Here is a 10,740-nt window from a genome sequence, read left to right as displayed (position 1 = left end):
CTGTAAAGGTCCTGGATTGAATTTTTCGTATTATTCCATATATATGTATAGATAGATAGATAGACAGATAGAAGACAATAGGTTAGATATAATTATTTTGGTGACAAATGAAAATATGTAATAAACTAGCAAAGATATAGACTGAAGAAAAAGAAATAAAGAAAAAAGAAGTTATTTCTAACCAGAAGGGTATAGTTTTGCTGATTCGTTCCCATTTATATTTTTTTGAGTTATAATTCACATATCATAAATTCACCATTTTAAAGCATTAAGTATTTCCACAGTGTTGTACAATCAATATTCCCATCTAATCTAGAATTTATTTATTTATTTATTTTTGAGCAGGGTCTTGCTGTGTAATTCAGGCTGGTCTTGAACTCATTGCATAGCCCAGGCTGGCCTCGAACCCACAGCAATCCTCTTTCCTCAGCCTCTCGAGTCCTGGGATTACAGGCATGTGCTAACAAGTCTGGTTAAACTAAAATATTTTCATCATCCACAAAAGAAGCCTTATGCCCCAACCCCACCCCTTAGCAACTATGAATTTGCTTTGTATGTCTATGGATTTGCCTGTGCTATGAATGGTCACCTATTTCCTGACAAGTCTCTTATCTGTAGGATCAGACTAAAATTCTTCCCTTGAGATTCCATGAATATCTCAAACCCAACAGGATGAAAATAAAGCTGTCATTTGGGACTCATACTTTCTTTTCCTCTAGTTTGTCCCTTAGTTAATAGCTTCCATGTTTTAGGCCATCTATGTGTGGGCTGTTCTTTGTGGCATTTATTGATTTGTTTAGCCTGTCAGCTAGTTTTTCTAGTGATCTGTTTCTATGAGGCATAGGACTCTGAGCAGGAAGCGCAACTGAGAACAGGATGCACACTGTTTTAGCTTGCATACAACTGCACAGAAGACTTCAATCAAAAATTACAGCAGAGATGAGAATTCACCGTAGGAAACACAAGGATCTTTGTGCATGTATAGCATGGGGCCCCACCTCCTACCTCTAATAAGTCACCAAATGCTATTGATTTTGCCTTCTAAATGCCTCTTGAATGTGGCATTTACTTTTTAACCACAGCACCTCACTCGAATTGCCTCTTTCCTACAGTACTACACATTTTTCCTAACTGGTCTCCTTTGTCTTATTTCTTCTGTCCCCAGCCTTGATAGTCTCAGATCTTTCTCCCACATAGCTGCCAATCAGATCTTTCAAAAATAAAAGTCTTCTTGAATGAAACATCTTTCTCGATTTGAGAAATTGAGGCCTTCTCAAATCCTCTCAAACCATCTCCATAACAAGCAGCCTAACACCCAAGGACCTTGTGGTGGTATAGCATGAAGTATATGTACTTGATTGGCTTTGGGATCCACCTAGGGGATTAGTGGAACACACGTCTGGAAATATCTGGCTGGGCCATGAGGTTTGCCCTTCAGGTCTATCTACGGTCCCTGGTCCCTTCCTCTTTGGTGCTATTCTCCTACTCCACTTTCCCATTGTCACAAGCTAAGCACCTTTGTTTCACCAGGCTCCTCCACCATGATATCCCCACCTTGGAGCCATCTGACCATGGACTGAATCCCTCAAACCATGAGCTAAATTAACCCTTTCCTCCTTTAACTAATAATGGGATGATGGCATGTATCTGTAATCCCAGCACTCGAGAGGCTGACACAAAGAGGATTTCTGGGAGTTCAAAGCCATCCTAAACTATATAGTGTGACCTTGCCTCAAAAAATAAAAAATTTTTTTAAAAGCTGACTAATACAAACTATAAAATGATCCCTTTGGACAAAGGCCCACAAATGCAACCCTTGATGACATGAAGCCTGAAGGAATGTTTGCCTTTCTTCTCCAACACTAGGGGAAAATTCATAATATAGTGCAAGTTTCTTCCTAAAATGTATTATTCATCTCAGGATCCCTGCTTCCTTCTCTAACTTCTCACAACTTCCCACTGTTGCTCTCTCCTCGATGGTTAAATTTTCTTTCTGCTTAGTCTTCCCGAATCCCCAAGGTCAGTGCATTATCAGTTGAGAATGTTCCTTTAAGGAAAAGTTGACAGGTTTTCTTTTCATATGATGACATGCAAATGTTTTGTAAGCGGGTGCTAACCTAGCCTGATTACAGACTTTGAACATTTGACCTGAGACTATTTTATGCTTTCTTTCCCCCATCCACTTGCCTTGAAACCATTGATTTGGTCCAATAGCAGGAAGTGAATGGATTTGAGTGACTAATGCACAGAAAGAGGAAGAGCGCTGGGCAGAGTTGGAAGTGTAGGGAACAGGTTTAAAAGGACCAAAGAATTGAGGAAGGACAAAGGAGACAGAGAGAGACAATTCTCCTATCCTTTTTATACAAAGTGCTGGAAACAGGGCCTCTGCTAAACATCGGTGCTACTTACAGGGTGAGCACAAGAGAAAAGAGCTGCCTCTGAACACCTGTGCTCTGAGATTTGTGAGTCAGAACATTCCACTGGAAACCAAAGTGGAGGACTGTGTTTACATTTTTGTATTCTCTGTGTATAATTAAATGACTAACAGTAGCTTGTTTGGTCATGGACTGTACATCTCTTCCTTCCACATTGTGGAGATGACCAGGGTCACATTCACATGTGTCCTACACACTACACACTGTCATTCTCTGCAAGTACCATGTGTGCCTTATATGCTATTCATTGTCATTCCCTGTTGTGTGCTTCTGTGCATTTTGTATCTGCTGTTCCCTTCTGCCTGTTCCCCTCTGGGTGGGCACTGCATTCATCTTTTATGACTCACCTTGGAGCTGTTGCTGACCCTCCTGATGTTAAAAAGGAGCTGGGAGCCTCTTCTGTTTTTCTGTGAAGCTCAGCGTGTGTCCCTGTCAGCCCTTGTAACACAGTACTGTGATCATTAGTTTAATATGTCTTTTCACTGTATGGAAGGATAGTAATTGCATGATGTCTGTCTCTATGTTCTGGTCTTAGCAAAATTCTCTTAACACCTGGTGGTGTCCAATAAATATTTTCTGGACAGACAAAAGAATTAATAATAGCATATCACAAATTGAATAGTAGCCTTATATCCCTTTATCTCAGACTAAATCTTATTTAGTGTCCCCAGGGTACCTTAATAAGGTGCTTCCCTTCTGACCAGAACAATTTGTTGACCCCTTGTCAGAAACCAAGGGGATCAGGGCTAACTGGATTTGCCTGAAGGGAAAGAAAGAAAGAAAGATTTAACTGCAGCCAGGCAGCATCCTGCCACAACGCTTGCTAGATGCAATCTCAATAAAATTGAATCAGCTGGCACAATCCTCTTTCTGCTTTGATTTAATAGAAGGGACAAGAGACATTGAGTGTGCCATTAAAGAGGAGCGTGGGAGGGAGGGCACTGATCCAGATCCACTGGGACTGGTCAGAGGAGCCAGTTGCACCCACTAGTACCTGTTAAGAAAAGGGACACATTGCCTGTCACACTCAGAGTCCCCTCAAAGAACCTCAGGTTCCTGGAAGTGTAAGCAGCCTGAGTCTGACGTCTCTGCCACCCACTTGCAGTGAGCTATGGATGGTGTAAGATTCTTACAGTCTCTGGTTGCTTTTAGCCTCTTTGAACATCTTTAAAAGTGAATAAGGAGTCTCATTTGTTTTTGTTATAATCTCATAAGTACAGCATGCCTACAAAGCACCCCAATATCGCTGTAATAATTGCTACAATTAACTTCATTTTTTATAATAATATTCAATTAACTATAGCTCATTCAAATTATGCTTTGGCATGGGACAGTGACCATTTATTTAGGTATTTATACAATTAAGGATATTTTGAAAATTACAAAAAGGAAATTAGGTTCTGGAAATATGAATAAAGAGTTTTCTTTTTCTTTTCTTTGTTTTTGGGTTTTGCTTTTTGTTTTGGGGGAGTTTGTTTTTTCTTTTGGAGACAAGGTCTATCTATGCAGTGCAGGTTGGCCTTGAACTCACTTGTGTAGATCAAACTCATGGCAACCCTTCCACCTCAGCCTCCCAAACGCTGGGATTATAGGTGGGTACCATCATGCCCAGGTCTTTGTTCTTAGTTTTTCAACATGTACGGATATTTCTGTATGTATTGGACAGATTTCCCGTTTCTCTGTCATGTGGTTTAAATGGTTTTTGAAGACTGTACGGTATTCCATTCCATGCATAGACCTTAGTTATTTAGTCCTCAACCACTGTATCTCACTGTAGGAACTACTTACCCCTGACTCCTTCCTCCCAGAACTCCCTTTGGCATTGCCAAGACTCCAGAACAGGCCAAAATCCAAGGCTGTCAGGTAATTCTTGGAGGCTCTCAGAAACGTTAAGAAGCAAGATCCAATAAAACTGGGTCTTCATAACCAGAATGGCTTCCAAGGTCCACTCTGATAGCCTCAGGGGTAGAGAATCTCAGACAAATGGTTAGGGAAATCAGAGAAACTCAGTGAGAGGGAGAACGAAAGCAGAGAATTTTCCTGTAATTTAACCTATCCAGGGTGATCCTTCAGTAGGTCATATTTAATTCAGTTTGGCACTTTAAAAATTGAATAATCTATCACTGTGGCACATCCTGCTGGGGACCCAGCATTGCTGCTGCTCATCCTTTTTCCTTCTCTCATCCTCACTCTTAGGTGGAAACATATGCTTTTCCTTGTTTTTTTTTTTTTTTTTTTTTTTTTTTTTCTTCTTATCTATGTTGTTTCCATCCCCGGGACATGTTCTCTTCTACTCCATTTCTAGATTATTCTAGTGTCTTCTAAGAGTTCTGGAGTAAATAATCATGATCTCTTAGCTAAGTAGATTCCCAATAAACATTCACATTATCTGGTTCTTTCATCCAACAAATCCTTTTTGACACATATGTGCTGTGTTAAACTGGACTGTCAGTTGGATCGGTTTGCAAGCCACCTAAGGGAATTAGTAAGATACCCTCCTGGATGTGTCTGAGGTGAGTCATGGAAGCCTGACCTCTGGTACCCTTCCTCTCTGATGCTGTTCCCTTGCTGTGGTTCCTAGCCACCATGAAGTAAGAAACTTAGCTTTACCATCCCCTTCTATCATGACTTTCCTGCCTTGGAGCCAGTCAACCAGGGATAGAATCCACTTAAACAACAGCACCTTCCCTTCTTAAAGCTGCAGGAGTCAGATATTTTGTCCTGTAGTAGAAAAGCTGACCAATACAAGTCATATGAGTTTGACAGTGAACATCGTGTACATCAACCTTGTTCTGTATGAACTTAGCCTAGTGGAGCCAAAGAACTAAAGAAATGAGAAATACAAGATGACACTCTTATGTAAGGAGACTCAACACAGGATGCTAGGTTTTGTTTGACCAAAGATTACTCTAGCTCAAACCCAACATTCGGTCACTGAGGGGTACAAATACAAACTGGAGAAGACCTCAACTTATGTGCCCTTATTTTCAGATCTGGGGTAGGATATAGCCTAGTTTTATTTATTCTCAGTAGCTTTTGAGATGGCCATATCCACAGGCCAATTTGGCTCCCTAACTCAGCCAGCTACAACGAAAATAGACTGGGTAAACATGAGCTGAATTAAACTGGCCAATATATGCATTGATTTTTTTCCTTTGTAAATCATTAAAAGCCTGAAATCATGCCAGAATTAAGTACGAATAATGCAATTGTTACTCATCTTGTCCAAGACTTCCATTTTCATCTTCCCATCCTATTTAAAGGAACTGAGCCAAGATAGGTCTCCTTGAGAAAGATTTAAACTAAAGAGGTAGGGAGAGAATGCTCTGTCCCTTTTGGGCATTCTGAGCACTTCCACACAGCTCTCGTATGCTAACTGTCAGTGCGACAAAGTCCACAGAATCAAGCCTCAGTTCTCCATCCTGAGTCACTTCACATGATTCTTTCTCTTGTCCTAAATCTGAGAGACTTCCCTTCAAAATCTTCTCTTATTGTATGGTCCACACGGAATGGGGCAGAATGAAAAATACGGGTTTCTCTAAACTTTCTGCATCAGTCTGGAGTTCAATTCTGATTTTCTAGATGATCAAGGATTGCATACCTCCTACAAGAGTAAAGCAAACAGAAGAAATAAAATTCTCAGGACTTTTAACTGGGGAGGGAGGCACAATCATTGCAATTCATCATTAGACTTTTTAGTTGCAAATTTCTGCTAAAGAATAAACAAAGGTCTGATGTTCTCATATCCATACTATTATTTGCCATTAAATTACTCTGATTCAGTTACATAGTATATTAACTAAATATAAGTTTATTGTAGGAAAAAGTGTTAAATTAACAACTCAGCTGGGTAGGATGGCACATACCTGTAATCTCAGCACTTGGTAAACTGAAGCAGAAGGATGGCCATGAGTTTGAGGCCAAGCTGGGCTACATGGTGAATTTAAGGCCAGCCTGAACTATGCAAAGAGACTCTGTATCAAAACAAAACATAATTAGCACACATATGTTGTTGCAATTTAGGAATTTTCAGCTTTTTTAAGGATATAAAAAGTTCCTGGTTGGTCACTTTATCACTCATTCTTACATACTGACCCCCTGAAACTCATATATCAGAGAGGGGGAGATCAGATACGAAAGTTCACAACTTTAAATGTCCTCAGATTTACTGAAGGCCCACAAGTAATTCCTACATCTTCTATTACCTACATGTGTTAATTTATTCTCAGAGTTAATGGATTATTTGCTATTAAGAAATAAAAAGAAGTGAACAATGCCAAATGAAAATCAAACTAGCTTTCGTGAATTCCTAGCACTCTACTATTAAATAAGATATATAGGCACTATATATACTAGGAAAAAAACCCTCTGATTTAACTCCATTTTTTTTCATAGAAGGTCTCACTGTATAGTGCAGGCTGGCCTCGAGTTGATCCTCCTGGCTTAGCATTGCAAGTGCTGAGATTATAGGCATAAACCACCACTCCCAGCTCTCCACACCAATTTTTTAGCACACTGTATGTGAAACAGATGCACTTTAGCAGCAAGGTTGCTTTCTCCATTTGATCAGCTGGTGGGGGTGCTAAATGGAAAGGCCAGGATAGGTGGCTCTGATGATAGAATGTGAAGGAACACACAGATTTGACTTTAGGGTTAAAAACTGCAGATATCCAAGTTTTCCTGAACTCTTTCCATGCAGTCCTCTGGGAAAGTATATCTTATCTTCAAGTAGAAAGTACTGAAACAAAGATCCATAAATAACTATTTAAATCAAGCCACTGGCTTTTTATCCACAATTCTGAATTCCTTCTTGTGTGATATATACAATGCTAAGTGCGTAAGATGTGTCATTTCATTTAATTCTAGCAATAACTAAAGAAAGTGGGTAGTTATTTCCATGTTATGGATTAAGGATCCAAAAGCACAGAAGAGTTAGGTTACTAACTGAAGGCTTAAAGAGATGACATTGTCAGTTTAGTATGTACACAATAAAATAGACCTTGTTAGAAGTCCTTAATCTTGCATTTCTATTTTTAGATATGCCTGTTGCCTGTATCTATGGCTGTCAAGGACAATTTGCAAAGGAAATAGTGTCTGACAGAATTTTGATTGGATTAGCAGTGAGTGAAGTCTTCTTCTGGAGGAAACACTGCAAGTTTTTATAAAAACCTCAGATCAAAGTTTTGCCTGATGCAAATGGTAGATGGAGGGAAGGTCGCTGTGAATTTCCCTCGAGCAAAGGCCATTCTGCATGCCCCTTGTGAATGATCTGACAGGCTTTTGTTATGATTCCAAAGTAGAAAGTTCACTCTAGAACTTTTCTGTCCAGAAGTACCCAAATGTCACTTCTCCTGCCCAAACGTAGATTATTACCTCTAGGAAGAAAGTGGAAAGAACTTGCACAGGAACCAAGTCATTTTAACAGGAAGGGCGGATAAAAGGTGGGAAAACACCATTGCTATCTTATAAACAAGACGGTTCGCTCTCCTACAATCGTGCCTTCTTCCTTCTATTTGCATGCATGGTCACATCTAAGGACACATGTTGCTCTGAGAAAGATTAGATAATTACCTTGTAAGAAATTAGGGCAGAAGAATTCTCTGGGGAAAAAAGTGCAGCAAAAACAACCCGTGCGTTTTGCACTTTGGCTCTCACTATGCAGCTCACTTCAGTAGGACTGAGTGTGAGGGTGAGCCTTGGGATTTGTTTAGGTATACTTCACCTCCTCTTAATCATTTTTGTTATACAACTATAATCCCTGGTTAAAACATGAATGTCCGATGATGTCACAGGTTCACAACTTGGGGTGAAGAAAAGATAGAGGCAGAAAACTATGCAAGGCCTTCCATGACATTTCCGCCAGTGTCTGTGTACTGGACTGGGGTCCAAGACAGGCCCCTGGACTCTTTCCTGGTGGTGACTGTTTTAAACCTGTTCAGAATCCAAACATCTTCACTTAAGAAAACGGCATAATCTTACAAGACAGCCTACTTTCTTTGCTTCCTGATGCTCTGCTGAAGAGTCTATCACAGTGGATTTCCAAACGTTTAGAACAGTGAAAACACTGTACTGAGCTGCTGTTAGACCCGTCACTGAAACTGGGTGCTGTAAAGAAAAAGTGCTAGAAATCAGAAGACCAAAATAGGCCTGTCTCGGAATAGTAATGAATTTGATGGGTCTCTTACAGTAACATCCATACAAGCCCTCTTCTCAGGCTGAGTTTCTCTCTTCTCCTGGAAATGCAGCATGCTTTTTTTCTTAACAGCAGAGCCAAGTCCATTTGTTAATGCATGGCCCTACTTTCCAGGTGTGTCTCCCAGGGTCATAGGGCATGGTGGGTAAGGGGCAAGCAGGACTCCCGTCGGCAGGACCGCTGTGGTTGAGGGAATCTACAGATGGAAGCGGGCTCTCTGGGATCCCCATACGTGCATTTGTGTGATGCAGTCATGAGACAGCCACCCACGGGTGTATCCCAGGGGTGTGACAGTATGTCCTTAAGGGTCTTCGTGGTGTGGTACAGCATGATTTCCTTCATAGGCATGGCTCAGAAGCTTCGTGCGAGGATGAGGAAAGAACGCCAGGATTTAAATCGGTCTCGAGATGGCAGGTGAAATTAGTTGCTATCGCCCCCACCACGCTCACCCCCCAAAAATCCAGGGACTGGGGCAAGGCCATGAAAGCAGCTTTTTCTCAAGCCCTTGCATTTCCTGCAGCAGAATTGGGGTCCCAAAGGGCTGAATCCCCGGCTGGAGGAAGCGGCGTCAGTCAACTTCCTCGGTGGCGGTGGGGGTGCTCGGGACTGCGCGTCCCGCCCCCGGGGAGGGGCGGAGCCGGGCGTCACCCGCCCAGCGGTCCCCTCCTCCCGGCCGCGCACCCAGCCTGGGCGGTCACAGCAGCCGCCTGCAGCCTCGCTACTAAGCCAGAGCGAGACTGCAGGTCGGGCCGGGCCGGGCCGAGCCGGGCTGGGCTGCGCCGGGGGCTCGGTCGCCACCCGTGTCGGTGAGTGCAACCGCGGGAGCAAGCAACAGGGAGCCGGTCGAGTTGGGGACGAGGACTGGGCCGCCAAGACCGCGAGTTTGAAGAACCTAGGACCCCTGCCTGGAGGGACACTCCAGAGCCGCACTATCGGGGAACCCCAGCCGCGGGAAGGTGGGTTAAGAACCCCGACTGAGAGTTTCAGCTCTCCCAGAATGAGAGTAGGACGGCTGATGTGGACCATGGTGTTGGGGAGCTCTGATTCCTAAAAATCTGAAGCAGGGATGAGGGGCCAGGTCAGCGATGTTGAGATCTCCAGTGCGGGAGCGCAAAAAACTGGGGAACGAATGGAGGTGTCAGGACCGCTGCGTAGATGAGCCCAAGAGGGCGGGTCGAGGGGTGTCCCGTTCTTTCTTGGGGCGCCCTCCGCAGGGCAAAGGGGAACGGAACCCTAGAGCAAAAGAACCACCGGGCTGGGAGGGGAACCCCGGAAAGAGTGGGGTGGGGCGGGTCAAGTGGCTTCTGCCTGAAACGGCGAAGAGAGGGCGTCTTCGCAGTGAGCGGGTAGAGTGCTGTTGAAAACTGGGGATGAGTACAGCAGGGATGGGGTGGTCGGAGGAGTGGGAATGCCGTGACCATGGTCAGAGGTGGCAGGTGAGGAACAGACACGGGCAGCCGTGGCAACGCAGTAACGTCTGTGGAATGGGGTCGTGGACTTGACAAATATGGGCACTCCCAGACAACGGTGAGTAGGAGCCCAGGACCAAGCCAGTTCCGAGAGTATGGGAAGCCCAGCAGGATTACATCTAGCTAACGTGTGCAGGCTCCTGAAGCAGCCTGTACCTTGAAGTTTCCAGTTGAGCCGCAGGCGCACCCCATCCTCACCCCCATGCATGGACTATGGGATCCCCTTCTTTGTTTTGCCCTAAATTACACCACAGACGAGCGTGGTGGCACATACCTGTAATCGCAGAACTCAAGAGGCTGAGGCAGGAGGATTGTGTGTTCAAGGCCAGTCTGGGCTACAAAGTGAGTTCAAGGCCAATCTGAACTGCAGAGTGAAACTGTATCTCAAAAACAACTACACCCCATATTTCTGAGCTGAGTTAGAAGTGATTTTTGCCCAGGGATCCCATGAGAAGAGCCTAGACCAAAAAGAATAGCAATATCCACCTGTGTATGCCTATTATAATTCATGTAATAAAAATGTAATTTTTAGAACCACACCTACAACTTGCTCCTTACCCTGAGAGGCTGTCTGTGAGTAAAAACTTGAGGAAAGTCAGTAATCCACACATACATACACAACCACAAGTGCACTACCTTTCAG

The 10,740-nt window shown here is 43.3% G+C and overlaps 1 protein-coding gene across 4 annotated transcripts in view; it reads left to right on the top strand.

Moving 5' to 3' along the window:
• Window positions 1-9,303: 9,303 nt before the first annotated feature.
• The window catches only part of Paqr8 (progestin and adipoQ receptor family member 8), a 48,853-nt gene continuing 47,416 nt past the window's right edge, over window positions 9,304-10,740 (top strand). Inside the window, exon 1 of one of the 4 annotated variants that reach the window (XM_005005950.3) lies at window positions 9,304-9,434. The gene's annotated coding sequence lies outside the window, so the exon portion shown is untranslated. Of the gene's footprint in view, window positions 9,585-10,740 lie in introns of all 4 variants that reach the window. The other 3 variants (XM_063233113.1, XM_005005951.3, XM_013157997.2) reach the window with 3 other exon arrangements.

This window comes from Cavia porcellus, unplaced genomic scaffold (assembly GCF_034190915.1).
Source record: "Cavia porcellus strain 051 isolate PalLab524CR breed Dunkin Hartley unplaced genomic scaffold, mCavPor4.1 scaffold_22, whole genome shotgun sequence".
NCBI classification, from domain to species: domain Eukaryota; kingdom Metazoa; phylum Chordata; class Mammalia; order Rodentia; family Caviidae; genus Cavia; species Cavia porcellus.
Note: the sequence above shows the minus strand (reverse complement) of the source record. Positions and strands in the feature narration are given on the sequence as shown.